Raw genomic sequence first — 27,568 nt, 5'->3', positions numbered from 1 at the left:
GTTTTCTTCTGGCCTTTGTAACAGTGAAGCCCTGGACACCATCATGCTTCTGGCCTGGAATTAGTTGATGTATGGGGAGCTGTCAGTATTCCTTAGTATTTCCATTAACCGCTCAAGGCAAGTAACCGGAGCATGCAGAGTGCTTTATGGGGCAGTCAAGGAAGTGCAGAAGGCCGCAGAAGGCTTTCAAGGAGAACTTCCCACCCTACTAAGAGTGGAGGGCTTTTTAGAGCTTTAAGGCCCCAGGCTTGGGAGCTGAAGACCAGGAAGGTAAATTCTATGAGCTCTTCAAAGGGCATGACTTTTAGCTGTCACAGACCTTGGTCCCCGAAGAGAAATTGAGGGGTCAAAAATAAAGAGCGATTTTCTCTACACAGCAGATCTGTAGGCCTGCCGCACCTCTGTTGGTGTTAGTGATCAGTCCCAGAGTCCTGGAGAAGCTACCTGGGACAGGGCACTCCAGGCACCTCCTTGGAGAGAGCGCCAGCTTTAGACAAATGAGGGCAGGGAGTAGGCAGGGGCGGGGCGCTGGCCGTTAATTTGAGCTGTTTCGCTCGCAGGAGGGGAGCAAAGGCTGGAGGCAAGCGCTACTGCAGCAGTGGGTAGTGGGATGGGTGGGGTGGGGGCGGCATTTTCCAGAAATACTTGGACTAGTGAGCATGATACAGAAGTTATAGCAATTAGAGGGCCACCAGTTGGCATTGCAAATCACCTAGTTCCTCAGAGATCACTCACTCACCCCCATTTGGAATGTCTTCCCATCCCACAGTGTTTCAGATGGGGTGAGGGTGATGAGTCATGTTACTCTTTAGTCGGATTCCCTCTCACACAAAGGTGATCTGGAGGATCTGAAATACGTGGGAAAGCTACGCGAGTCCAGTGTAGGCGGCAAGAGGTACAACGTTTGATAGTCTGGCCCACTGCACTTCCAACTAGCCTGAGGAGCTTGGGTAAGCCATGTTGGCCTCATCGTGCCTCCGTTTCCTCTTCTGTTGCGGAGAAGTCTAGGGCATTCTAGGCAGCGGGATGCAGCGCCCCGCAGATTGAATGTGGTGCGTGCGCGCGCGCGCTCTGAAAACGACAGGGAGCTCTCCCGGCTACTGCCTCTGCACCGCACTTTGGTGCGTCCTTCTAGCCCAGCTAGGGGTGGAGGAAGCCTGGGCTCTAAAATTAGTCCAGCTTCCAGGCGGGGCGCCCAGAGCGTCCTGCTGCGGGCCGCCTCGTCTCCCTGGCCCCCTCCCGAGCCTCCCGTCTTCGCGTGGCGCTCAGAGATCACTGGTCGTCCCCTAAGAGGACGCAGCTCTGCGGGGAGGGAGGAGGAGACAGCGAAGCTCGGGGCTTGGCATTGCGGCGGCCGCTGCGATGGGGAACCCGAAGCAGCTTCTCCACTAACTGTAGCGGTGCAGGCTGCGGAGAGCAGACGCGAGAACCGCTCTTCCCGGCAGGCTGCGCTGTGATCTGGGCTGAGCATTGGGACCTCTCTCCTGGTCCCCCTCCTCCCTCCACCATCCTCCTCCGACTCCCCTCCTCCGCCCGCCAACCCGCAGCGGTGGCGGCGTCCTGAGCGCCAAGCGCCGAGCACCTCCGCTCGCCTCACCAGCCTCAGCCGGGAGCACGCGGCGAGCACTGCGGCGGAGGCGGCGGGGTGGCCAGCTCACCCTAGGCCGGAGAGGAAGACCACAGAGGACGCGTCTGGTGCAGGGGAGCATCGCCGGCAGAGGCAAGGGTGCGTGAGGATTTTTAGCGTGCTTATTTGGCTGCAGGGTGCACCGGCTAGAGCGCACCTTGCTCAGAACAGCCCCAGCTACCAGGTTACACAGAAGCTGTAATGGGGCTCGGGCATCAGAAAGCGTGGGGGAAACTTTTCACCTTGTAAAGTTCCTGCCTGGGTGCTGCCGGGAGCTGTGGTCACTACCGCTACCAGCTAGAACCCAGGAAGACTCAGCCCTGCGGCTGGAGCCCGGAAATAGGTACCGGAGTTGGTCAAGTTTAGGTCTAGGGATAAGAGGAAAGAGTGCTTGCGGGTCTGCATGTTTGCACGCTCCTCCGGATCCTCATTGAGCTGTGGCGGCTGGCTGCAGGTGGATTTGATCAGGCAGCTAGTCCGCTTGGTAGCTGGCGCTTGCAGCATTAATGGGAAGGCGCAGATGCCAATGGATGCACTTGCAGGACCCAGAGGCGCAAGTTGGGTGCTTGCTAGAGGAGGTATGTGCGGAGCAGGGAACCTAGCCTCCACTTCCACCGTGCAGGAATGGTAGCCCAGCCTGTTCGCTGGTCCTCTCCTCACATCTGAGTCTTGTCGGGTTGTGAAAGGTACTGAATGACAGCAGACTTTGAACTGGTGCGACAGTTTGGCTGAGTAGCCAAGAGATGATTCCCTGTTGTTTTGACGGGAAGATGGACCCGAATGCTTAGGGAGAAAGCATGATTTTTGGCGGGCGGGAGGACGGGCTTTCCTATTTGAAAAGAGAATAGCTCAAGTCTGACCATCCTAAGGATGCTGAAGGGCCCTTGGGGCTCCACTTGGGCATGTTGAAGGCACACTGGTCCGCGCCTGGAGTCCCTCCTGGAGGTGATGAGGGACTGTCGGTTCTCCAGAGTGCAGTTGGGGATCTTAGGGAGCTGGCTGGAGGTGGCAGAGAGGGCCTGGAAGGATTTTGCGTGGCGCTCTAGCTCATAGAGCCAGAGGACGCGGCCAGCTGGGGTCGCTGAGCTAAAACGCATAGGGCTAGGCGGACGAGAGGTGCCGAGCTCGGGTGTCTTTAGCAGTATACTACGTTCACCGTTTCTCTCCCTAGCCGACTTTTGTCGCGTGTGTTTTCGGAAATGCTTAAGCACTGACCACGATTAGACTTTGTGGAAAGCAACTCGTGTTGCTTTTCTCTGCCCTGCTGTAGCATGCTCTGGTGATCTTGGAGAGCGAATGAGATGCAGAGTGCCGAGTGTTCCCGGGCGCACTAAGGCTCATCTCCTGGCTCCTGCTACCAGAGGAAAGGGGGCTCTCCTGGGTGTGCGAGCTGGCCGTGTCACCCACCTTCAGATACAATAACGGGCAAGCCCGGCCATGGGGTTGTCTGCAAATGGACGTGAAGGTAGGGATAGGCTGCAGACTGTCAGGTCGCCTTGGAGCCTGGGAGTCTCCCAGAAGAGAGAAGCGCTAGCATCCGGGAGCGAGGTCAGCCAGTGTCCCGAGCCTCCCTGGGGGAGCCCCACTTCGCCGCCGCGTGCGCTCGGGACCTGGATCTTGCTTGGGGTATTCTGAACCCCCTAAGCAGCGGCGCGAGGGAGCAACACTGGACCAGGCGACCGATGGGAGTCTTTCTCTGCTTTCCCCTCCTCCCCGCCCCCAGACTCCGGCGCGTTTGCTTCCAAGTTGGATCCCACTTCCATTTACAAGTGTCAGACAAACCGCGCCAAGCACCCGCTCTCTCCGACTCAGCCAGATGGGGGAGGGAGCAGGGCGGGAGCCACGCTCTCACTAGGGTCGGCTACCGCACGGGAGTCCGGAGCGGTTTCTTAGTTTTTAGGCCTTGATGTTTAAAAGGTATATAGAAGACAACTGCAAAGCCCACAGCACTAGTGGACACTCGCGTCTCAGCTTTTTATCTGCCTTTCCACCGACACATTAATTTTCTGGCCCGACGCTTGTCTTTTCAAAGGCGAGTTTGGGCGGTGGGAGGAGGGGCCGGGAGCTGGCCGCCAGTCCACCTCGATGGCTTTGAGCTTCAGGCTTTGTTGCCAGGATTTGATTGAGCCAGGGCCGAGTTAAAATAAATGTTGAAAGACAAAAACAGGCCAGACATACTGCAGGCGAAGCTGCCTTGATTCAGGAGATGGAAAGGGCGAACTGCCATCTAGGAATTGAGGACCCAGAGGTCGGCATCTCAGCTTAGATGGAGAAAGCATAGGCTCCCTTGCTGCTGCTGCTGCTGCTGCTGCTGCTGCTGCTGCTGCTGCTGCTGCTGCAAGCTCGCAACTCTGGGTTATCCAATGCTTGAGCGGGGGCGGGGGGGGGGCGGGGAAGAGGTGGGGGAGGGGGCTCAGTGTGATGTGGAGATTGAATCTCATCCGGAAAGAAAGGGAGGAGATGGGAGAGCAAGAGAGCGAAGGGTTGGGGGGGGGGAGAGAGAGAGAGAGAGAGAGAGAAGAAGAAAAAGGAGGAGGAGGAGGAGGAGGAGGAGGAGAGGAAAGAGGGAGAGGAAAAAGGGAAAAGATTAAGAAATAGAAATGATATGGACTCCTAAAAATTTCTGGTCATTGACTGCTTCGATCCACCACTACAAGCCCCCGCCCCTTTTCGTTCTCATTCCAAAATTGGACAGTTGCACAGGGAGAATTAAAAAAAAAAACATGCAAGAAAACAGTGTGCCAAAAGACAAAGAGTATTTTTTTAAATGCACATTTACTTCTGCTCCTTGATAAGATTTTTATACAGTAGGTTTGGTGTGGGTGAGGGGTTCTATTGTTGTTTTTTTTTCTTAACATTGTATAGGGAGAAAAGTTGTCTTCCAGAATTAAACCAAATAATTAAAACCAATTCGATAAGGAGTCCCCTTTGTTGCTTCTGGAACTTGGGCAATGAATGATGTTGGAATCGGTTTCTAGGCACTATGTGAAAGTTCCCAGAACTGTCCACGCTATAACGTCTTCATATCTGAGCCACACAGAACTCGGCATGAGAGACAGCTGGCTGGGAGATCAGAAATTGGTCAGCTGCTGAGCTGGCTCCATCTCTCATCACTGCAGGATTTTCGCAGCCAATATTTGTTGACCAGCGACTGGCTTTCCAGCCTTACCTCTACTCACTCCCCTTCTTTCAATTTTTATTTATTCTGGTTCCTGGCAGAGACATTTTGGGAATTTTTAAATAGCCAGGACCCAGTCAGTCTGTTAAACAGCAATTAAATTTGTGCTGAGCTACTAAGAAATGAAACTAGTAGCAATAACCGGGGATGCGGTAGTGGGTGGGGTGCCCACGACCAGTGTGTTATATAGGTATTTTGCTAGCTCACAGGTTTTGTAAAGCAGCGGTTCTTCTGACTGTTCACATAAGGGCGGTGGCAGGTTGTGCTATTCCTGCATGCTTTCCATGCTAGGGAAGGGAGGGCCTGCTCTAGTCTACACAATGAGTTATGTCAAAAGGGAAGAAACAGGCAGCTGCCATGGAGCAGGGGTATTCAGTCTAATCCACAAGTCAGAGGATGATCTGTGAGGGGCTGTGCTTTTAAAGTGTGTTAATGTTTCCTCACAGACCAACAACCTAGTGATGTTCTCTTATTACTCTTGGAGTTAGGGCTGGTGTGTCTGTGTGCCTTGGATCTGCCCAGGTGACTGTTAGACAAGAGGGAAACCATATTAGTGGGGGACATCTGGTGTTTCCCTCTGAGTTAACTCTAGTGTTTTCCTGCTACAAGAACATTGAGTAGGGTTCCTGTCCTGGGCTCAGGTGGACTTGCTCCTTTACATTGATTTCTTTGATTGCTGAAGTAGTATTGATGAACCCCATCTTTGCTGACTGTGGAGACACTAGAATTGGAAAGGGCATTTAAAAGAAAGGAGCCTGCAGGATGTAGCCTCGGCTCTCAGGTTATGCAGGCAGGAGGATCAGAAGTTCAAAGTTATTCTACAGTCTATAGTGAGTTCCAGGCTACCAGACCAGCCTGAGCCACATACAACCAAATGGGTCTGAAAAAGAGGAGGGCTAGTGTCCTGACCTGTTTCTCCATCCAGCACTTCACAGCTGCTCTAATGCTCACCACACTGAAAGGAGGAACATAGATAGCCCTGTTGTTTATTAATAAGTTTCTGTCCTTTTTGCTTCCTCCTCTCCCTCACCCTTCTCTTTTCCTACTCTTGATTATATCCTTATCCTTATCTGCTGCTTTCTACCCAATTGTAAGAGCTAAGGACAGAAAGACCCACACTGTAACTGCTTCCTTGGGAAGACAGGATAAAAAGCTTTTCTCGTTGGGAGAGCGCTTGCCTAGCAAGCACAAGGCCCTGGGTTCGATCCTCAGTTTCACCAAAAAAAACAAAAAAGCTTTTCTCTCTGTGGGTTCATTTGACTGCACTTGTATTTCAAACTCACTGATTTCTTTGAATATCTTCTCATCTCATAAGCTTTCTCCCCATTGACTCCCTTCTCCAAGAATATTTCAGAGAAGCTGGCCTTTAAAACAATCAACTTAATAACACAGATTGAATTTATTGAGGAGACATTGAGGACTTGTCTAGTGGCTTGAACTCTTCTGGTTTAGCTTCTGACTGTCAGTTACATGGAAAATATCAAATTACCCAATCTAGAGATTATGTATTGAAGAAGAATTCCCAAGTTAGACTCAATTTTAGCCTCTACCACCTCAAGAGTTCTTCCCAACCCCCAAATCAGTTGGAGGGCAGAAGTTTGAGAGTGAATTTCCTGGTGTGATCATGGAAAATGGAGAATGGACCTCAGAACACAATAATCAATCTTGTGATCAAAGTGTGGTCTTCCTGTCAGTGTGATTACATTGATTTCTTTCTTTGTTTATTTATTATTATTCTGGAATATAATACATCTGAACCACATCTTCCCCTCCCTCCACTCCTGAGGTCTCTCATATAATGCATCCCAACCATAGTCTCCCCTTCCTCCACGTTTTCCTTCCCACACACCTCCCCTCTCCCCAAGATCCACTGCTCCCTTGTTTCCCTTCAGAAAAGAGCAGGCCTCCCAGGATATTAGCCAGACATGAAATATCGAGTTACAAAAAGACTAGTCACAAACCCTAGCATCAGAGCTGGGTGAAGCAACCCAGTAGGAGGAAAAGGGTCTCAAGAGCAGGTGAAAGAGTCAGAGACACCTCCACTCCCACTGTTAGGAGTCCCACAGAAGCACCAAGCTAACAACCATGACATGTATGCAGAGGTCCTAACACAGGAATGCAGGCTCCATGGTTGCCGCTTCAGTCTCTATGAGTCCTTATAAGCTCTACTTAATTGATTTTGTTGTTATATATATGCTGATGTAGAAACCTTGGAAGGTTTCTGGGAAAGGCCAAGTATTATCTTCCTTCAGATACTACCTTCTGAAGATGATGCCTTCTTGGACACAAAAGTTATACAGAGGACCTGGATAGGTCTTAGATCTGACATTCTGACCCTTCAAACCCTTTCAGTATTGGGAACTATAGATTCTGTTTAATGAATGAACTTATTAACGCTCACTTCTAGGTGTGTTTTTGTTTTTCATTATGTAAAGCCATGTAGACTCTAAGGTAATTAGCCCTTTTATTCTTTTTACAAGTTAACTTCACTTTCATTGTTTCTCCTTAATCTTTCACTGTTGTTTGTATCATTTGAACACCGTTTCTTTTGTTTTATAAGATAGGACCCTGTCATGTGGCCTGGAATTCATATGTAGCCAGGCTGGCTTCAAATTGAGGGTCTTCCTCCTTCTAACTCCCAAGTGCTAGGATTAAAGGCTAGTACCACCATGCCCAGAATTCATTTATTTAAATTATTTTTAGCAATATTTACTGAAACTACCTCTGTCTTGTAAGGTTCAAAGAATAGCTAGCTACACCCATTGTTTTAAATCTTTGTCTGTTTTCTTGTTGCAGCATAAAAACAATCTGACCAAAGCAATTTAGGGGAGAAACTATTTACTAGGTTCACAGTTGCTGGTTATAGTCCAGCTCCAGTTACAGTGTCAGGAGCTGGGAACAACTGGTCAAGTTGTATCAATAGTCAAGAAGCAGAGAGCAACAAACGCTTTTCTTCAGCTGCCTCTCTCCTTTTCACGCAGTCCACTGCCCAGACAGTGAAACGGTGGATTCGGGATGGCTCTTCCCAATTCTATTAACCCAATTAAGAAAATCCCTCAGAGGCATGCCCACAGTCTAACCAGATCTAGCCAATCCCCCACTGAGAGTCCTTCCTAGGTGATCCTGATTCTGCCATGCTGACCAATGAAAGCAACTGTCATTGCTTTGATTAGTCATTGTTTCATTGGGAAGGTGCGAGATAGCCATGCATCTGCTCTGTAAATCAAAACATATTTGCAATTATGAACTGGAAATAAAAGAGTGACAATGAGCAGGGCCTTGAATAGGAGGGTGAGTGAATATGAGGTGGTATACATTTTTAGGAGGGATATAAAGTTTTCCTTCTCAATGAATGTACTCTTTCACAATTATATATATGTGTGTGTGTGTGTTTGTGTGTGTGTGTGTGTGTATGTGTGTGTGTGTGTGTGTGTGTAAAACATATATACATATATATAGTGAGCTGATCACATTCCCTACCATTAATCTCCTTTTATTACTCGTAATTAAACCTGAATATATAATATAGTCATTGGACAGGCTAAAGAGGTTGTTGGAATGTTATTTGATAGTCTAAGAGGGATTCCAGAATTTATCCAACCCTTTCTCCATTATCCTCTTGAGGTTCTCCACTCTGCCAAGTCAAACAGGACTCTAGGGATTTTGGAACGTGTCTGGGAGCCTGGATACAAGTGTACACTGTGCATTCCAAGCCCTACCTCTCTGTTATCTGTGACTTAGCTATAGACATACAACTAGCTATGGCACAGAGAACTCCTAAGGTGTTCTGTACCTCATAAATTAGTTCTGTTGCCTACATTTCAGCTGACAGGACAAAACAATAAATAAAAACCAAGGAAAGTAAATGGACTGCCATGTGATCCCGATTCCTGAATGTGAGAGGGGCTCTCCATGTTTGTTATTACTGGGGATTTTTATAACAGATGTACATAGTATTTCTGTTCCTCTATCTTTCTTTCCTTTTTTGTTTCTTTCTTCTTTCTTCTCCTATACTAGAGATAAGTGCCCATGATAAGGGAGGCATAACCATAGAGACTTAACTAAATGGAGAATTTTGCCTTTTGCCTTAAGGATGACCACCAAATTACAGTCCAAAGACTATAGTTTTTTGTTTTGTTTTGTTTTGTTTTGTTTTGTTTTGTTTTGTTTTTTCCAGAGCTGAGGACCGAACCCAGGGCCTTGTGCTTGCTAGGCAAGCGCTTTGCCACTGAGCTAAATCCCCAATCCCTGTAGTTTTTTTCAATACCATGCAAGGTCAAACAAGAGAGCTCTGGAGCAGCTAGATGGTGCTTCATGCTTTGAGATATGCCCCGAATGATCAGTACTACTAAATATCGCCAAATATTACTTAAAAGCATCTTAAATCCTGCCATATGAAGGCATTAAATTCAGGAGAAATGTGATTAATGACAGTATAAATGTCAGGGTTTTTTGTTTGCTTTTGTAAACATACGCTCTTGGGGGTTTTGTTTGCTTTAGAAGTCTAATGAAGCTATCTAGGTAAGAGAAGCCTCTTGGACGTTTTGGAAACCTAGACCATCTATTGCAGGTGACATTCTGTTGACTTTTAAAGTATAAATGTATAAGTAATATTTTGGACTTCTGAGATTTATTTCTAGGTGTAGTTTGGGTGTCTGTGCTTGGCCATCAGTGGAAGCTGAAGGATGGGAGTGGCTGATCTCATACATGGAAAACAAGGCAGGCGATTCATGAAGCTCACACAAGTCAAGTAGCAACTTGATATCAAGGTGTCTTCAGCCTAGCTTGAATCTGGAGAACTTTACTTCAAAGAGATGTACACATGAGAGTGTCAGATGCACATGGCTGTTGTATGGCTGGTGTGGTGGAGAGAGGAGGGTGTGACTCTTTCCCCACCCTTGAAGTGAAGATGTTTTATTTTAGCCAACAGATGAATCAGAATTCACAAGTGTATGGTGTCTCCATTGGGAACCTAATGCCAGTTTGATAGGACTGTATAATGACTTCAGAATGCCAGTGAAATGGAAAATTTGCTTAGAATTGAATATAGTTAAAGAATGTTGAAATCTGCTGTCCATATTCAGATACTATACAATGTATAATTAATTATTGAACAAGGATCAGGGCTTATTGACAGGAAGGCTTTCTTGGGGTGCATTTCTCTCGGTAAAAGCTCACCATCTTCTGGATCTTAGCTGTTTCAGTGTGACCATTTGTCATGTTGTGTTTGTGACTTCCACATTGTGCTCTCTCATTTCTTCCTTCTCTCTCTCCTCCTTCCTTCTCTCCTCTTTCTTCCCTCTTTCTTTTCTTCTTCCCCTCTCCCCTTTATTTATTTACTAATAACTTCACAACAGTTGGAAATGGTGTTCCTTCTCATCTTAATAGCTACTCCCACACAGGAAGGATGGATGTCCTCTAAAACTACGACTATCACCAGGGATCTAGGCACTTCTAGCGCCTTTAAAGGGGGTGGGGGGTGCAGGGCAAAGCAGGAACATTGGTAGAATTTCTGTTCTAGCAAATCAGAAGCAATTTGGGGGAATAATTTCATATCTGTAATGACAGGTTCTGTATTAGATTTATTTAATGATATCATTTATACATAGCTTTACATTTTTCCGTGTCGTTTATTTTTTTTTTTTTTTTGGTTGGTTTAGTGGTTCAAATCCCTTTTATTCCTGATTGTTGGCAAGAAACATTTTCCAGTCTGATCGGAGATTGAAAGATTCTTTTTCTTTTATCCATGTAGGGTGTATTTCTTTTTGAACTGTGTTTGATGATCGTAAATGTTGGAGCATGTTACAGTGAGTGAAAGAAAGCCTGTGCATGCTAGTAACTACCGAGTGGAGGAGAGAGTAGCTTTATGGAGCCATTGAGAACTTCAGTGACCTGCTTACAGTCTGAAAGTTGATGCCCTCTGCACTGGAGTATTGTGAACAGCTAATTCTTAAATAATTTTTAGTTGATATTCCCAGATATATCCTCTAACTAGGAACTGTTTAACAGCAACTTAGAATTCCTTTTGTTTTATAGACATAGCAGCTCATTTTCAGTCTGGCTGAACTAAGAACACATCACACTGTTAGCCAGGCTGATGGGATATGCTGGCCCTTCACACTCGCCATTGTTGGGGAAAGTGTATTTAGAGTGTGCTTTTTTTCTGAGGCTGATTTTTTGCATGTTATCTATTAAACTAATGTGACACCTTACTCTTCAAAATTTATCTTTCTCTTCTGTATGATATTTGTCAGTTAGGTAAAAGAAAAGACATGTATGTGTGAACCCACACAGGAAGATTGTGAAGTGAAGTAACACAGGATTGTAAGGTGCTAGAATTTTAAAAGGAGACATTAGATTCACATTCAGGAGAGAATGACTCCACTTGGATAAGGATACTGGGCAATGTAAATGTTAGAACGGGACATGTAAAGTAACATGTATTTCTGAAGTTGCCTTAAATTATCCAGTGATTAGATCATGTCTCTCAGTTTGAAAGAGTAGATTATGTGCATGTAATTACTTGGGTTAATCACTTTATTCCCAAACTGTGTTCAGTAGTGTGCACATTCTGTACAATTTGCACTCCGTATATTTTTGTTAAATAGTAGGATTAATAACATATTACACCTTTTCTCTAAAGAGGAAGGAGAGAGGGGAAGATGTCAGTATTTATGAGATTTTCTTCCTTCTCAGAGCTCATCAGTGGTTATTATAATAATCAAAGTGAATAAGCTTAGATTGTTTTTATACAATAGCTACATTTTCAAATGTTGAGTATACATCACATTTTTCCCAAAGCAAATCATACTTTAAATGTATTCAATTAGGGGACCTTACAGTCTGGAAAAATATTTTTTTAAATGAAGAATATTTTGGCTCTCAATAATCCATCTGTTCCTTATGTTTAGATTGGGGACATCAGATTTCTTAAAAAGAAGCGAATGTGTTTGCATTGTGGAAATACATTTTCCTTCAAATATATGATATTGGGAAAGAGTTTGACCTTTATTCTCTATACTACTTTGAGGAAAAGCATCAGAGTAGAGGGCAATTGGGGAAGAATTAGAAATGGGTGTTATTGTGAATGCCTTTAATTCCAGCACTTTCATCCTAGACAGAGTCAACTCTACAAGTTGGAAGACAACCTGGCCTATGAAGGGAGTTCAAGGCCAGCCAAGGTTATGTAGGGAGACCTTGTCTCAAAAAAATGCAAATGTCAAATGTCCACCTGGTTTTGATATTGAGAAAATGTAATAAAAATAGTTTAAGATTACCTGGAGAGTTAGGCCAGGATAATCCAACCCAGGATTCCATGCCTGGCCTTGTCAGGTTGCTTATGAAGACATTAAGTGGGGCTGATGCCCATCTTAGTCTGTGGAAACTCAATATTGATCTTCTTGAGGCCTTGCTCTTTTCTTCCCCTTATTCTTTCATCGCTGCTTCTTGATCACTTTGTCCCTTCCCAAGTCCCATGGTTGCTGGCTGGAGGCTTGTGCCCTTCAGATGGTCTTGCCTGTGCCCTATCACCTATGTCCACCCCCAGGTCTTGTGGCCACTGGCTAATGTGGGTGCCCTCATGAAGGTCATGTCTACACCTCCCATCCTGTGTTCCCCCATCTCTGCACTCAGAGCCCATGACATTCTATAAAAGGGGGACATTCATGAGCTAAAGTACTGGTTAATTCAAGTTTGGGGTTCATTTAATTTTTGATAATATTTTGCGGAATAACATTTTTATGGAGCAGAATTTTCTACTCACAGTGTCATATCAGTGCAGGAAGATCAAGATTTTGGAGAACGTCATACTTTCAGATTAGGCACAGTCAACTTTATTATTCAAATGGCCTTCTTACTGCAGCTCATATGGTGGCGTGGCTATGCTGATGTTCCTGACTCGGTGTGCAGCAGCATTTCTGGGATTCAGTGGCATCTCCCCAGTCTTTGGTTCTGTACTCTTTTTTTTTTTTTCCGTTTTTTGAGACAGGGTTTCTCTGTGTAGCTTTGCACCTTTCCTGGAACTCACAGAGACCCACCTGCCTCTGCCTCCCAAGTGCTGGGATTAAAGGCGTGCGCCACCACTGCCCAGCAGTTCTGTACTCTTATTAGTACTAGACCTTGCCAGCATTTAGTCTTTCAAGTTGAATGATGGTTTATATTCTATCTGGGCAGTGATTTTGACTTTCACTATTGAATGTATAAGGCCAGATATTAACATTTATCCCTGTGAGGTGCTAGGATTGTCTCATGTAGGATAGGTATTTGTAATCCACATTTTGTATCTGAAAGGAAAGTCCTTCAGCATATATACTCAGATCTTGTTGGCTGGTCAGTCAGGACTATGAAGCTTCCTTGAATGTTCTCATTCAATGTGATGAAGGCAACCCAGGAGGCAGGTGGATGTGCCTGTGTTTGCTTACCTTTCAAGAGCACAACATTGCTTGCAAGAAAAGTCCTGATACAAGAATTATCTACCTCACAGTGTGCTTTCTTGGATCTTGATGTCCAAAAAAGATAGAATAGAACAGAAATACCTCTCAGAGGCAAGCTCTCTTTCTCAAGAAACAAAGATCACATAATCAAGAATGTTTCCACAAGGACCCTTGGAGACCTTTTCTAATTAGTATTTAAACATGGAAACCTTTGTAAATGCTGTGGTATAACTATTTTCACACTAAGTTACTGTCCATACACCCCACAAGGAGTTAAGACATGGCAGTACACACTGGGAATTCATATCTGGTTCTGACCATTGTGGGCAAGAGAATGTGGGTTTACAGGGTAACCACGCAGTGACTGTGCTTCTCTAAGTTCATCATGTAAAGGAATCCAGCATTCATGTGGTGGTCGATAAGAGAACCCATTAAAATCCACAGCTTGTTACATTTTAAATCTTTCCTTTTTAAACACTATACTGCAATATAGCTGTTAGCCGAGAACCTGGCCATTCATATCAACATACAAGCAGGTGTGTGTCTTAGGATGTTGTATTATATAAAATGTTCCCAATAACTCCTCCTTCAATGAATGGAAATTGGAAAAGATTGTCTTTCAGATACTTTGCCATCCTTTGAGCTTAACAAACAAAATCTCATTAACATCAGCTCCATGAGAGCATGAGAAATATGTAATGTTCTTAATTTCATTTTAAGTGAATTGTGTTTATTGAGAATTGGCTTGAAGATGCATTGACCATAATACCTGGCAATAGATGTAGGTAAGCTTAAACCCCCTAGTCTTGCTGTGTGTAGCTTTTTCTAACAGCTCGTGTTGGGACTGTAGGTGGGGAGAAGGCTCTGTTCTTTCTGGGAGGGTTTACTGAAATGAGATGATAGTGAGTTAAGACTCTGAAGAGCATCTTTTCACACTCCTGTTCCTCTGGGGTTGGCGTGATTGGCTGAGCCTGTGTTTTTCCAGCCATACTCTGTACGTGTCCATAAGCAGATGAGCGTGAGGGAGAGGGCATATGGGGGCTGGTAGAGGCAAGTGCCAGTCCCATTTTTCTCTATTAACTCACAAGGCCTGCTGGGCAGCAGCAGGCATTACAGATACTTAATTGTGTGCTAGGTAAGCCTGGCACAGCTCCAATATCCTGCTGCAGCCAGAATTACACTAATCATCTGGGATATACTGCATGTATTGATTAGAGTTGGATTTTGTTATGCAAAAAAAGGAAAAAATCCTTATAAATAGTGGGAGAGTAATGGAGAGTAATTAAAAAGGCAGAGAGTTAATTCACAGGTCTTTCCATGAAAGGGTGTTTGAGCCTTTGCCTCCATGCAGATTTCTGGGCAAACTGCACTGGTCTGGGTGCTGAGTCTAAATGGTATGATCAGTGTTGTTACTCAACTGTAAAGAGAATATATAGGCAGGCTGCATTGATGGCTCAGTGATGACTGAGATCCAACAGTCACTTCTTGATGGCTTCCATGATGGAAGTCCTCCCTGTTTTTTAGATTGGGGCATTTTGTTTTTCGTGGTATTGCTAAAAAGAGACACTCATTATTAGTGTCTCTGATCAGAACTGATTTCCAGGTAGGCATTGGGGAGGTAGAATTGATTATGAAGATGGATAGGGGCCGATTTTAGAACACATGTTTTATCTGCCAGTGTCAAGACTTGATCCTAAAGCTCTTCTCCACACAAAACCCTCATTCTAGTAAGTGAACAGTAACATTCTGTCAGGATCTGGGATAAAGCTGCAAGTTAGGCCAGAGCATCATCAACCTGTGTGGTGGTATTGTGTTCCCCAAAATATTGTGCACCCTAATAAATTGATCTGGGCTCAGTGAATGGAACAGCCACTAGACAGACATAGAGGCCAGACAATGGTGGCACTCATACCTTTAATCCTAGCATTCCAGAGGCAGAAATCCCTCTGGGATCTCTGAGTTCAAGGCCACATTAGAAACAGCCAGGCATGGTGACACATGCCTTTAATCCCAAAAAGTGAGCCTTTAATCCCAGGGAGTGATGGCAGAAAGTAGAAAGATATATAAGGCGAGAAGACCAGAAACTAGAAGCACTTGGCTTGTTAAGCTTTTAGACTTTGGAGCAGCACAGTTCAGCTGAGATTCATTCTGGATGAAGACACAGAGGCTTCCAGTCTGAGGAAACAGGATCAACTGAGGAACTGGTGAGGTGAGGAAGCTGTGGCTTGTTTTGTTTCTCTGATCTTCCAGCATTCACCCTAATAACTGGCCTCAAGTTTGTTTTTATTAATAAGTAGCTCCTGGAAATCAGAGTCCAGGAAGACTGCACAGAGCTGCTCTGCTCTGATCCTACGAGTCACAGAATTGATGAGAGAAGAAATGCTGTCCCAAGTTAACCTACGAGGGGCAATTTCACTGCACCAGCTTTAACACGAGATAGCTTGAGAAAGAGAGGAAAGATGTACCTAAAGAATCTTGAACAGCAGAAAAATCCAAAATTCCCTACTTGTCAGCTGGCCCTCAGTTCCTAGCAAAATATGAAAAAGGGGTTCTTGACATTATCAATTACAGTGACTCATGACTTTAGGACTTAACCTCTGTACCATTTGAGATGGTGTTTGTATTTATTAACAGCAACTAATACTGATAAAAGCCTTCAGTGTGTATTCCCTGGTCCATCTCCTCAAATCCTCTGGGTTCATATTCTCCTATCTCTACCTTATAAATGGGACACTGAAATGCACAGGGAGAAGAAGGTGGGGAACATCTGAGTTCTACTGCTGAGTTTTATAGTTAGCTTTCAGGCAGAGAAACTGTAGTTTTTGTGACCACCAATGAGTGATGTGTGGAAGATGACATGGTTCCAGAAGTTTTGGAGTTAGCATTCTACCCTGGATTTTCTGAATTGGGTTTCTCAGTTTGACTGTAGTCACAGCAATCCTAGAGAAGGAAATGCTCTCTCTAGACTACAGCATCTAAAGCACCTGGGGCATGAGTACACAGTGGTGTGGTATGAGTTGAGGAGATAGAAATATTTCCCCACCTTTCCCAGGATTACTGAAATTGAACTCAGAAATAAGAAACAAAAATGTCTTCAGACTTTTACATGACTGTGTGGTCTTCAGAAATGAAGACCCAAAAAGACCCAGGGAATGTTCTCTCTGTCTGTCTCTGTCTTTCTCTTTCCCTTCCTTTTCCTTCCTCCCTTTTCTTGTCCTTTCTCCTCTTCCCCCTCCCCTTCTCCTTCACCATTTCCCTCTCTCTTTCCTTCTCCCTCTTCCTAAGTTAGGATTGATTAAGAATGGACAACTCTGTGGCTTTGTTATTTCATGGTAGGCAACTGAATCAGGGACACCCAGCAAAGCCTGTTTCTTCAGATTCTTCTCTGCCTCTCTATGTTCCTTTCTTTTGTATGGCAGGATGCCTCTGAAATGGGGGACTTCTGTTTACCATGTATTCAGAAAAGCCCTTATGGCCTGGTCCTACATGGAAAGGTGTGTAAGTGAGAGGTTTACTCCTGAATTTTGAATCTAGCTTTGAGGAAGAGGATATGGAGTTCCCATAACCACCTTGGGACAGAGAACTCTAATTTCTGTGACCTACTTGGGGGAAAGAAAGAGACAATAGGAATTTAGAGACCTTCCCTTCCAAGACTCTTTCAATTCCTTCAAGTACAATTTCATTTCCAGGTACTGTCCTTTGGAGTATTCTGTTCTGAGCCCCAAAAATTTTCTAAAATTTGAGTGTACACCCAGGGCAGCTGGAAGCAAACAGAGTCCTGCAGAGAGGGGCAGTACAATGCTCTCTTCTGAAAATGACTTTGCCCTTTCAGGTCATGTGATAACATAAAAGGAAGGAGGAAGGTGAGGGGGCTCTAATGCACTTGATGTCCACTCTATCTGAGGAATCTTCACCAACTGATGGGCTGACTTTAGAACCATTCTGGGACAATGGGTCTGAAACTGAGCCAGAGGATTCCCAGTGACTACCTTGTAGTTCCCTGTGACTGTTTTGTATAGGAAGCTGGAAATGTGCTGGGTTTTCCTGGGTTTTGTTTTGGGTTTCTTTGTTTTTGTTGTTGTTTTGTTTTGTGTTTTTGGCTTTTGGTGTTTTTTGTTTGTTTGTTTGTTGGTTGGTTGGTTTTCTTTTTTTTGGTTTCTCAGATGAATGTAAATAAAAAGATGGAAGATAAAAATGTAGAAAGTTGCATTAGCCTGATTAGGGGTCTTATTTGCATAAAAGAATCTTTGAACACAATTACCCTCTGGCTTTGGACCCTGCTTTTTCTGAATTCCTCTTATCTGGTCCAAGGTCATTTCTAAAAGGCTTCCTGTTTCGTGGGAGAGGACTTACTGAAATATTAATCTTGTTGCCTGAAGTAGATTCATGATGTCTGGTGAATAATTTGAGGTCCTATCAAAATCACTAACATAAAAGTTGCTACTTATGCCTTTGGAAGGGTGGTACAGGGTTTTGAGACTTTTGCTTGACATAGTGACAGAAGAGAATACACACCTTCACATTCTTGCATTCTTTGCTTTCCTAAAACAATCTTATCTGAGTAAGTTGCATGTCTAAGGCATTATGAAGCAGATTTTTTTCTTTTAATTGCACATTGAATCTGATTCATAGGACTGGGAGAGAAGTGAGCTCATGACATTTTAAGCTTGTGAACATCCTTATTTATTTATTTCTTTAGAATATACAGAGCTTGAGGATTTTGTTGAATGTCTTCTCCATTTGTCACTGCTTGTACAGCGCTGCCATTTCTTATCCTTTTTGTTACCTTAGCTGTGTGCATGATTCCACCAGTGTATTGACAAGCAGTGGCATTCTTCCATAGTAGGGGTAAAAGTCCCCACTCTTTCTTGTTATATCTGATGATAATAATACTTGCAAGCACTGTCTTTAAAATAAAGTAGACAAAACAAAAACAAACCCTGAATGTGATGGAAAGCTTTTGCATGATTATACAAAACAGCCCCAGGCTGCAACAGATACACTGGGAGTGAGTTTGGCTCGTCTTATTGACATATTGGCTTGTCTGTTGTGAGTAGACATGCATTATCCTTGGCTGAAATAACATACATCGGTTGGCAACTTACCTGGAAACATCCTTGAAAGTTTGTGTTGATCTTGTTCACAGAACGGCTCAGTAAGTCTTTGCACATGGTAGTGCAGTCCATTTTATATATACAGACTCACTGCTGGAATGATTTTGTATTTACTTCGGAAGGCAGTTTTGCTTAAAGTCACAACAAAATAAAGCAGGGTTAGAGACAGACAGCTTTACTGTTTCAGACCCTGTGCTTTCTGGCATCTCATTGCTATGCAAATGAGATTCAAGGAGGTCATCCCTTTAGCAGTTGATCTAGCCCTGGTGTCTACTTGATATTCCTTGGCCAAACTTACTAAGCATTCATTACTGAGCAATCCTGGGTATTTAACTCTTTGTTGGCTTTGGGCTGGCTGTTTGAGGTTGCTACATTTCCTAGCATTTTGATGTTTTCTTCTCAGGAAGAAACCTCTCTTCAATACTCTTTAGGAAATAGAGAGCCCAGATTTCTAAAACACAATTATTTGTACTTGGCAAAGACAGGGTTACAGAGGATCATTTGTGAAATTTCTTTTACTGCATCAAATGTTTTAATCATTGTTGTAGAATGTAATTCCAGATCGATATTTTATTCATTCACGTATGCAAGGAGTTCTCACAGATATTTTTTATAGAAAACTGTGTGCCTATGCTGGTTGAAGTTCCTGAATTACTTAAATCACATGGTCTGAAATTCAAATTTGATTTCACCAGAATTGGCAGCAGCATTAATAGTAATCTAATTTCAGTTCAGTGAGAACTGGTGACTTGCACTGAGTTCAGGTTATTGTTGGTACTTTATCTGCTTGATTAGTTACAGTATTTGTTTATCAATGTTTGCCTTCACCATATAATAGATAGCTTTGATTTTGTTGTTGTTTTCTCTTCATAATGCAGGGAATTGAACCTTGGCCCTTGAGCATGAGAGGGAAGCACTTGACCGTTGAGCTGTATCCCCAAGTTCAATGGGTGTGTTCTTAAAAAAGGTTCACCCACCTTCTTTTGTAATTGATGTTAAATGAGCCTTCCCCAGCTTGCAAAGCTGCCCTATTGGAGATGGTTAACTTGTAATAATCAGTACTATTTCAGTAGTGAATTTCATTTGTGCACCTGCAGACATGGAGATGTTTAGATTCTTAGCTTGCACAGGCATTGTGCCTAGAGTAAAACAAGGCTTATACAACTACAAAGCTTTAGGAACTATAATGTCTCCCTGACATTAAGAAGAAGAGGGACCACATTGATTGCAGGGACAATTTGTTACCACAGAATTCCAGCATGAGCATCTGACTTACTCTTCATGAGTTAGGAAGGCATCCCTGGACTCAGTTTTGAAATATACACAAAATTCTTTCAGGATGCTATGCTTAGCTTTTATAAATCATACAAAAAGTATCTTATCTAAATGTCTTCTGGTTATGAAGAACTGCTCAGATAGCTGATAAAAACAGGTTATCTTGAATTCTGCTGAGAGGGGCATTACTACAAAGTTCTAATGAAGGACATTAGAAAATGACTAATGATTAAAGTAGTGGAACAGTGTTTAAATGGCCATGTAATGTAACCTTTGAAGTCAAAGCTAAAGAGTACCATTAAGTCTGGCTCCCCAACTCTACCCTACTTTTTCTGACTCACTCTACATATAGTAGAATAAGACTATTCTACCTGGGCAGCTTACTGGGTGCCAGAAGGGTCTAGGAAAGAAAAACAGCAGTTGCTCTAAAGGAACTTAAGTTCTAGGGAATGAGATAAACCTACAGATAACCATCAAGAATTCAAAGGAGTGTGAGACACTTGTATTTCAGCCACACTGGCCCTGAGGAAGGTGATCGTAACCCTGTCTCAGTAGGGAAAAAAGTAATTGGAAAGTAAAGTTTGGTAGGCCTTGGTGTATCTGTAATGAATCCCAGACTCAGAAGGCTGAGGCAGAAGCATGATGAGTTTGAGACCAGCCTGGGCTACAAAATGAAACTGCCTTCCTTCTAGCTGACAGATGAATAAAACAAATAGAAGAGCCTGAAAGTAAAGTGCTGGCCTTTGCAAGCCTGGGGGCCTGAGTTCAAGGCCAGAATCCATGAATCCATGTTAAAAAGATAAAAACAAACAACAACAACAAGGAATCACGATATATACTTGTACTGACAAAAGAGGTGGCAATAAGTGGAATTGCTGGACAGCCAGTCTTGTCTAAACAGCAAGCTCCAGGTCTCAGTGAAAGACTCTCAAAAACAAAGGTGGGCAGCCCCTGAGGAACAACACTGAAGGATGATGTCATTTCTCTGTGTACACAAAGTTAGGTGAAATAGGAGAGGAAATCATATTTAGTTTGTATTTTCTAGATAAAGACAAGTAGTATTTGCAGGGCTTTTCTGTCTGTCATTTTTTTTTTGTCCAGTTATCATGGACAAATCTTTCCTTTAGAGCAGTGGTTCTCAACTTTCCCAATATGGCGACCCCTTAATACAGTTCCTCATGTTGTGGTGACTCCCCAACCATAAAATTATTTTTGTTGCTACTTCATAACTATAATTTTGCTACTGTTATGAATCATAATGTAAATGTCTGATATGTAGGATATCTGATATTCATTCAACCCCCGGGAAGGGGTCACAACCTATGTGTTCAGAACCACTGCTCTGAAGAAAACTTACAAGTTATTATGAAGTAACAAACACAGCATGAGTTTTAATTTTGGATTCATAAGACTGTGTTAAAAGTTCAAAATCTGAAGATAGTTCTCTATCTAAGCTACATATGATCCAATCCTGAGAGTCACTCTTTCCTGTGGTCCTGCTCTGCCTCACCTCTGATACTGACACAGGGGCTGTCAGACTCGAATCCACCAACACTGCTTCCATGAGAGGAGACAAAGCTGAGATTCCATGGTAGCTAAAATGAGTAAAGTATGCATCCGTCCTTCTCCGGTGTCTTTGTTTCCATGACCACAAATGATTTCGCTGGATGTGTTCCAGCTAGGTGAGTTATAACAGCCACAGCCACAGGGTTTCATTTGGGACTTTGGGGGTGAGTTCTAAAAATGAGTTTGCTTAGAGTTAGATGGAAATGTTCTTTGTAGAAGGCTTGATTTAAAAAAGAAATGTATTGCTTTATGTTTTAGGAAATTGTCTTTTTCCTAAATAGAAAACTTCAGGAGAAAATAGTTGGTTAAGCATTTTGCATGTTGTTGGCCTATTGTAGAAGCTTAGAGCTTTGTTTCAAAGAGCATTGCTGAGCATGATGTCTGTGCTCTCTGTTGTCAAGGATGTTAGCAAATGCAACCTGAAAGGCCTCTTCCTGGGCCCTCATCCTACTAATGTGGTAAAATGCTACCAGATGGGCTATGGTAGTAGCTGCAACAGTCACTTGAATTGGACTTTAGATTCTTATTCCAAACCATGGAATATTCACTGTAAGTCATTTTTAGATGCTAGAACCAAACTTTATTGAAATGCCTTCAAATAGAAAGCCTCATCCATGTGACTACTCACTGCATTCAGCATGCGTGGAGAACCTAGACTCTGGGCTCCCATCCCAACTCTTCCCCTGCACAGGCTCAATTGAAATATTTCTCTCAACCTCTGCACTCCTCACTCTTCTGTAGAGTTAGGATCACCCCCTTCTGATTTCCATTTTTTCCCATGATAATATTTTTATTGATTATTTGGGAGTTTTACATAATGTACCATGATCATATTTACTTCCCCATCTTCCCAAGTCCATGCCCTCCTTTGTGACCCCCCAAAAAGGAGAAGAAAAGAAAAAAAGAAGAAAAAAAAACAAGTGCAATTTGTGTTGCCCATATACTCAATGAAGCATGATCAAACTCCCAGTGGCCAGCCCCTTAAAGAAAACTGAATAACCCACCACCCTACCCTCGCACCCCTCTCCCACCAGAAGCCATCAACTGTGAGGGAGGAGCTATACTTCAGGATCCCTATCACAATTTTTAAGAGTTCTCTTCAATGGCTTCCTATCTAGACTGTTTCTTTATGGGGGGCTTGTGGTGGGTGTGGGGGACAGAGAGAGGTTTTCAAAGAAGTCTTCTATGTCTCTTATTCTCAAATGTGAGTCACTGATACTCACATTTGCAAAAGAAGCTCCCTTGCCCTTTACAGTCAGTGACAGCTTGGACCATGGACTTCCACATGGTTTCTAGGGACAGCATGAACCATGGGCATCCACATGGCCTCCAACATCAGCACAGACCATATGATCATACAATCTGCATTATGTGTATATGTGTGCATATGCACATGAATGCAGTACGTACAGAGTCCAAAAGAGGGCATCATATACCATGCTTGTTGTTTCTGTCAAGTTGACAGACTAGAGTCACCTAGAAAAAGGCAACTTCAATTGAAGATTTTCCTGCATCATACTGGCTGAATTGGCCCACGGTGATATCCTCTGCATAGATCACATCTTATTCCACAAAGGGCACTAAGAATAGGCTTTCTGGATAACTAAATCAAAGCCCAGTAGAAATGTTTAGTGGTTACTTGGAAACACTAATTAGCCACACAGCAGTTCAGCTTGACTCAAGAATCAACACCATGTGTCTACACTTGAGGCTCTGAAGATGGCTCAGAAGTTTTCAAATTTTAATAGGCACCAGCTACTTGCAGGGTTTGTTGGAAATCTGGAGATTCTCAAAGAATTTAGGATAGAACTCACAGACTGTGTATTCTAAAGGCTCTGAGAAGCACCAACACTACTACTCTCAGGCCTCCCCTTGGGAGCCATTGTAAGGCCTCCAGAGGAAATCTGGCACGTGTTTTCTGTAAGGAGCCAGAAAGAACACGTAGGCTTTGGTAGCCATTCTGTCTTTATGACTAATACTTAACTTTGCCTGTGTAGCTTGAAAGCAGCCACAGATGAATATATAAATGAAGGATTATGGCTATATTTCAATAGAACTTTATTGTAAATCTTGGCCATTGACCCATTTGGGCAGCAAATTTTGCAGCAACTGCCTGAGGGTGAGAAAACACAAACCTTGAGGACAGGAGTCTGGGAAATCCAAGAGGAAGCCAGAAGAGTGGGTGATGGGGGAGGTAGAGGGGGGCAGAATTTCATTAAAAGTGAGATAGGCAACACTCGGCAAGCCAGTCTCCTGCCATGTGGTGAGGATAGGCATGGGAGTGGGTGAAACTGGAGTAGATTGTTGCATTTGGCACTAAGAGAAGTACCATTTACTAAGCAGTCTGGTGGGAAGGAATGTCCACCAGAGGAAGAGGGCAGACAAGAGGTAGAAGCAGCAAGTTTTGAATATCCTTCTAAGATTTGGCAGTGAGGGAAAGGAAGGGGTGGGGCTAAGCTTAAGGACAAAGTTGGGTCCAGGTAGGAAAGCCAATCATGTTTGCAGAAAGAAGGGGAGAGGATGGGTAGAAACAGAAGTCTGGGTTGAGAACACGTTGCCACCTCAGCAAATGGTTCTCCAGGGTCAGTGAAGCCAGTGCTCAAAAGAAGGAGACAAAAGACATCAAGAGGAAACAAACAGCCTTCTCAAGGAGCAAGACAGGATGGGCTAGACAATTTGCAAAGTGGGTTCACTGTGGGCTGAGGTCTGTGTGCTGTAAGGCCACAAAGTCCTAGCTGGTGGAGATTACTCCACAAGAAATGTGAAGGACAGGAAAGGGAGGAGGCAAAAGTGAGAGCGATCTCAACTGACTAGGAAGAAACAGGGCTGACTGAAGAAATTTGTGGGGCAAAGCAGAGATCCCACAGAAATGGAGTCTGCACTGGCTCAGTAAGCATGGATAAGAGTCTGCACTGGCACAGTGAGCTTAGATAAGAGTCTACAGTGGTTCAGTGACCATGGATAAGAGTCTGCACTGGTACAGTGAGCATAGATAAGAGTCTACACTTGCACAGTGCACACAACATATACAAATGGTGGATTCTTCGGGAGGGGTGCTGCCAGGGAAGTTAGGGTACAGGACATGCCCTTGAAGGAAATATTAGGATTCCGGCCAATCTTTGCATTTCCCAGCCACCATGGAGCAAGCAGGCATTGTGCTATAGCTACTACAACAATGTACTGCCTCTTCACATCCAAAATAATGAAGTAATAGGCCAGCGCTGAAACCTCTGGAACTGTGAGCCAAAATCCATCTTCTCTCCTTATAAGCTGATCGCCTAAGGTGTTTTGTCACAGCAACAGGACCAGGCACTGCTGTAGCTTTTACTTGGAAGGTCTCAGGGATGGGGATGGGTAAGGGCTCATTTATTAGAACATGCATCATACTGTTCTGGAGAACTTTTCCTAAATCCATGACAACCTAAGAGTTGCAGAAAAGAAAGCTGAGGAGTTACTCAGAATAGCAGGTTGTCAGAAAATGTGGGTGGAGGACAGCACACGATCAGATGTAAGACATCTATGATGTAAATGGAAAGGGAACAACAACCAGCGCATTGTCATAGACTTTAGAGCTCTTGGCAAAGCTAAAGAACAGGTCTGCAAGGAAGAGGGAGTCAGAGATGTTTAAAGAAGGATTAAAATCTATGAAGGATGTTGGGGCTTCTTAGTGATTTCAGAGATGGAGTAGTTTAAGGAATGCTTAAGGACTAGCTATAGACCTGGGCTTCTGAAGTTGAGTTCAGGTGAGTGGTTTGTGTAGTTAGACTCAGGTAAGTGTGTTGTGTGGGTAGGCGGGGCAGAGCTTGAAGCCTCTTAAAAGGATATCAGCAGTGAAGGCTGCTCCTGACTCAGCAGGAAAAATCATGCCTGCTTGGCCTTTCTCTTCGCATTTTGATGACTCTGGTTCTTGCTTGTTTTTGTGTTCTTCCACCCCTGCCTGGTGTGATGAGTTGCTTCTATGACTGTTTTAGTCATTTGCAATATATTTCCACTCTTGCATTCTTCCACCTGGCAGAAACATAAAGAAAATGTCCAGACAAGTAAGAATATGTCTGTGTTTGTGACTTGACTTCTGTGACCATCATTTCCAAATCCAAGGGGAAAACATTTCCAACTTCCTCTAACGAAAACAGGAATGGAAGGAGGGAGGAAGAGAGGGAGGTAAGGAGGGGCAGAAAAAAGCAAGAATGAGAGAGCTAGTGAGCTAGTGTGTGTGTGTGTGTGTGTGTGTGTGTGTGTGTGTGTGTGTGAGTGAGAGAGAGAGAGAGAGAGAGAGAGAGAGAGAGAGAGAGAGAGAGAGAACACAAAACTCCTATACGATGGAACATGATTTCCCTATGAATGAGAGAAAGCTAGTTGCCAAGAGAGAATCTCTTCTAGGACAGAGAATGAAGTTCCTCCATTAAAAAATCAGCAAACCTCTCTCTATTTAGAGAGAGTCTCCTCTGTGAAAGACAGCAAATCTTCTCTCCCTACCCCTGTGAGGCATTGCAGGTTGCTGGACATTGCTGAGCCATTATTGATGACCACTCTGTGTTACAGGCATCCTTAAGGGTGCTGGCACTTGAATTGCAAAATGTTTGAGCTCTCCTCTCAGTCTTACTTCTTATAACAAATTTCCTTATAAAAATTAGCCAGACACACTTTCATTGAAAGCATTTAGGGCCTGGCACAAGGCTACACATCTGTAACCCTAGCACTCAGAAGGCTGGGCTAGCAGGATCGCCAGTGTGAGGTCAGAGTGAGCTACAAAGCAAGATCCAGCCTCAAAAAACAGTGCAAGTCCATGCAGAAAATAACTTTAATGATTTCAATATGAGTAACATTTAAATAGAAATTGAAGGTTTTGAAACAAATATTTAGAATGTTTCCACCTCTCACATATAAATCCAGAAAAGGATTAAGCATTAGTTTAATGCTATGATGTTATTGTGAGAACCTTGGGGACATGCCCACATGTTGGCCTGTACAAAGGTATTCATGTAGCCCTAAAATATAGTCAGAAAATGCAAAAAGTGACACATAGGATTGTGTCATACAAAAAAACTAATAACAGTAGAGCAAAGAAATAACCAAAAGAGCTGAGAAAAAACACAGAATGAAAGAATATTCTGGAAAAAATATATCTGAGTCAGCATCTAGTATTTAGAAGGCAATATCAAAAACCCAAATAATTTAATTAAAAATGTCTTAAAGTTGGAATAGAAGTTATTGTGAAAGGTGTTGTTTCTCTTATTTCTTTCTCAGAATGTTTATCATTCAACTGTTAAGAAATGAAAACGAAATTTGCAGGAAAATAAAAAGAGCTAGGAACATTCATTCTGAGAGATGGGGAAAGAGAGAGAGGGAGAGAGAGAGAGAGAGCAGACCCAGAAAGACAAACATTTTGTGTTTCTCTTATGCGTGGAAGTTAGCTTTTAGAAATCTAAATATATGTGTTTCATTTAGAAAAGCCACAGATGTTGTGTCAGTAGTCAAGAGAGGGAGGAAGAGGGGATCTTCAAATGAAGGGCTGATAGTTATAAAAATATAAAGTAGTTATAAAATAGTTATAAAGGAGAAAGGGAAACTAGAATAGAAGGATTAAATGGGGAGAGGTGTGGGATCCCTCCCTGGTAGAGAAAGGAATGCAGGGACTGATAATTTGTCCTAAAGGCCTCTTGAAATGTATGAAAACCTACTTCTTAAAATACATGTGTATATGAGAATTTCAACGGAGTTATCACATAATAGGGGAGATAATACCACAATGAGACATTATATGCTATCAAATAAAAACTTTAGTACCAGAAATGGGTTACATCTTTTTGAGAGTTGGCCAAAGGGATCCTATACACCTCCCCTAACTTTATGGGATATTGCCAAGACTATTGATTCCCCTCCACAACCTGATAGTAAGACCCTGTTGCTGATGACATCTTGTACTATGCCATTAAATGTGGAGGAATCAAACTGCTATTCATCTAGAAGCTTCTCTCCCTACTGACTAGCATTCATTGTGCCAGAAGGCACTGTACATGCTACAAGAGGAGAAGAGTATTCATCAGTCTCCCCCAGCTATGAATTCTGTGAGCTACAATAGGGACAGATGCCTGTTTATGCAATAGTGACGCAAATGTTAAAGATGTAACCAACCACTTTTTAAAATTGCGTTTAAGGCCTGGTCCATGAGCTGGAACTAATATCTGACACTGTGAATGAGACCAAGAACCTAAGACTGGACAGTTTATGGACCTTAAGGAAAAACCTACTGCTATTATTGTTCTAAATAAACAGAGTAATACAATGACTTCTTAGGACATGATGCTATGCCCATAGACCAGTGTATCACTCATCTCCCATTACTGAAGCTTTTTCTTACAGCTGGTGACAATAG

At 43.4% G+C, this 27,568-nt stretch overlaps 1 protein-coding gene across 7 annotated transcripts in view; it reads left to right on the top strand.

Annotated features, from left to right (window-relative positions):
- Window positions 1–1,120: 1,120 nt before the first annotated feature.
- Window positions 1,121–27,568, top strand: part of Fat3 (FAT atypical cadherin 3) — a 584,013-nt gene continuing 557,565 nt past the window's right edge. For 3 of the 7 annotated variants that reach the window (XM_036193856.1, XM_036193855.1, XM_036193852.1), the window contains exon 1: window positions 1,129–1,726. The gene's annotated coding sequence lies outside the window, so the exon portion shown is untranslated. Of the gene's footprint in view, window positions 1,727–1,750; window positions 1,971–27,568 lie in introns of those variants that run through there. The other 4 variants (XM_036193853.1, XM_036193850.1, XM_036193857.1 and 1 more) reach the window with 3 other exon arrangements.

Source organism: Onychomys torridus, chromosome 7, assembly GCF_903995425.1.
Source record: "Onychomys torridus chromosome 7, mOncTor1.1, whole genome shotgun sequence".
In the NCBI taxonomy this organism is placed as follows: domain Eukaryota; kingdom Metazoa; phylum Chordata; class Mammalia; order Rodentia; family Cricetidae; genus Onychomys; species Onychomys torridus.
Note: the sequence above shows the minus strand (reverse complement) of the source record. Positions and strands in the feature narration are given on the sequence as shown.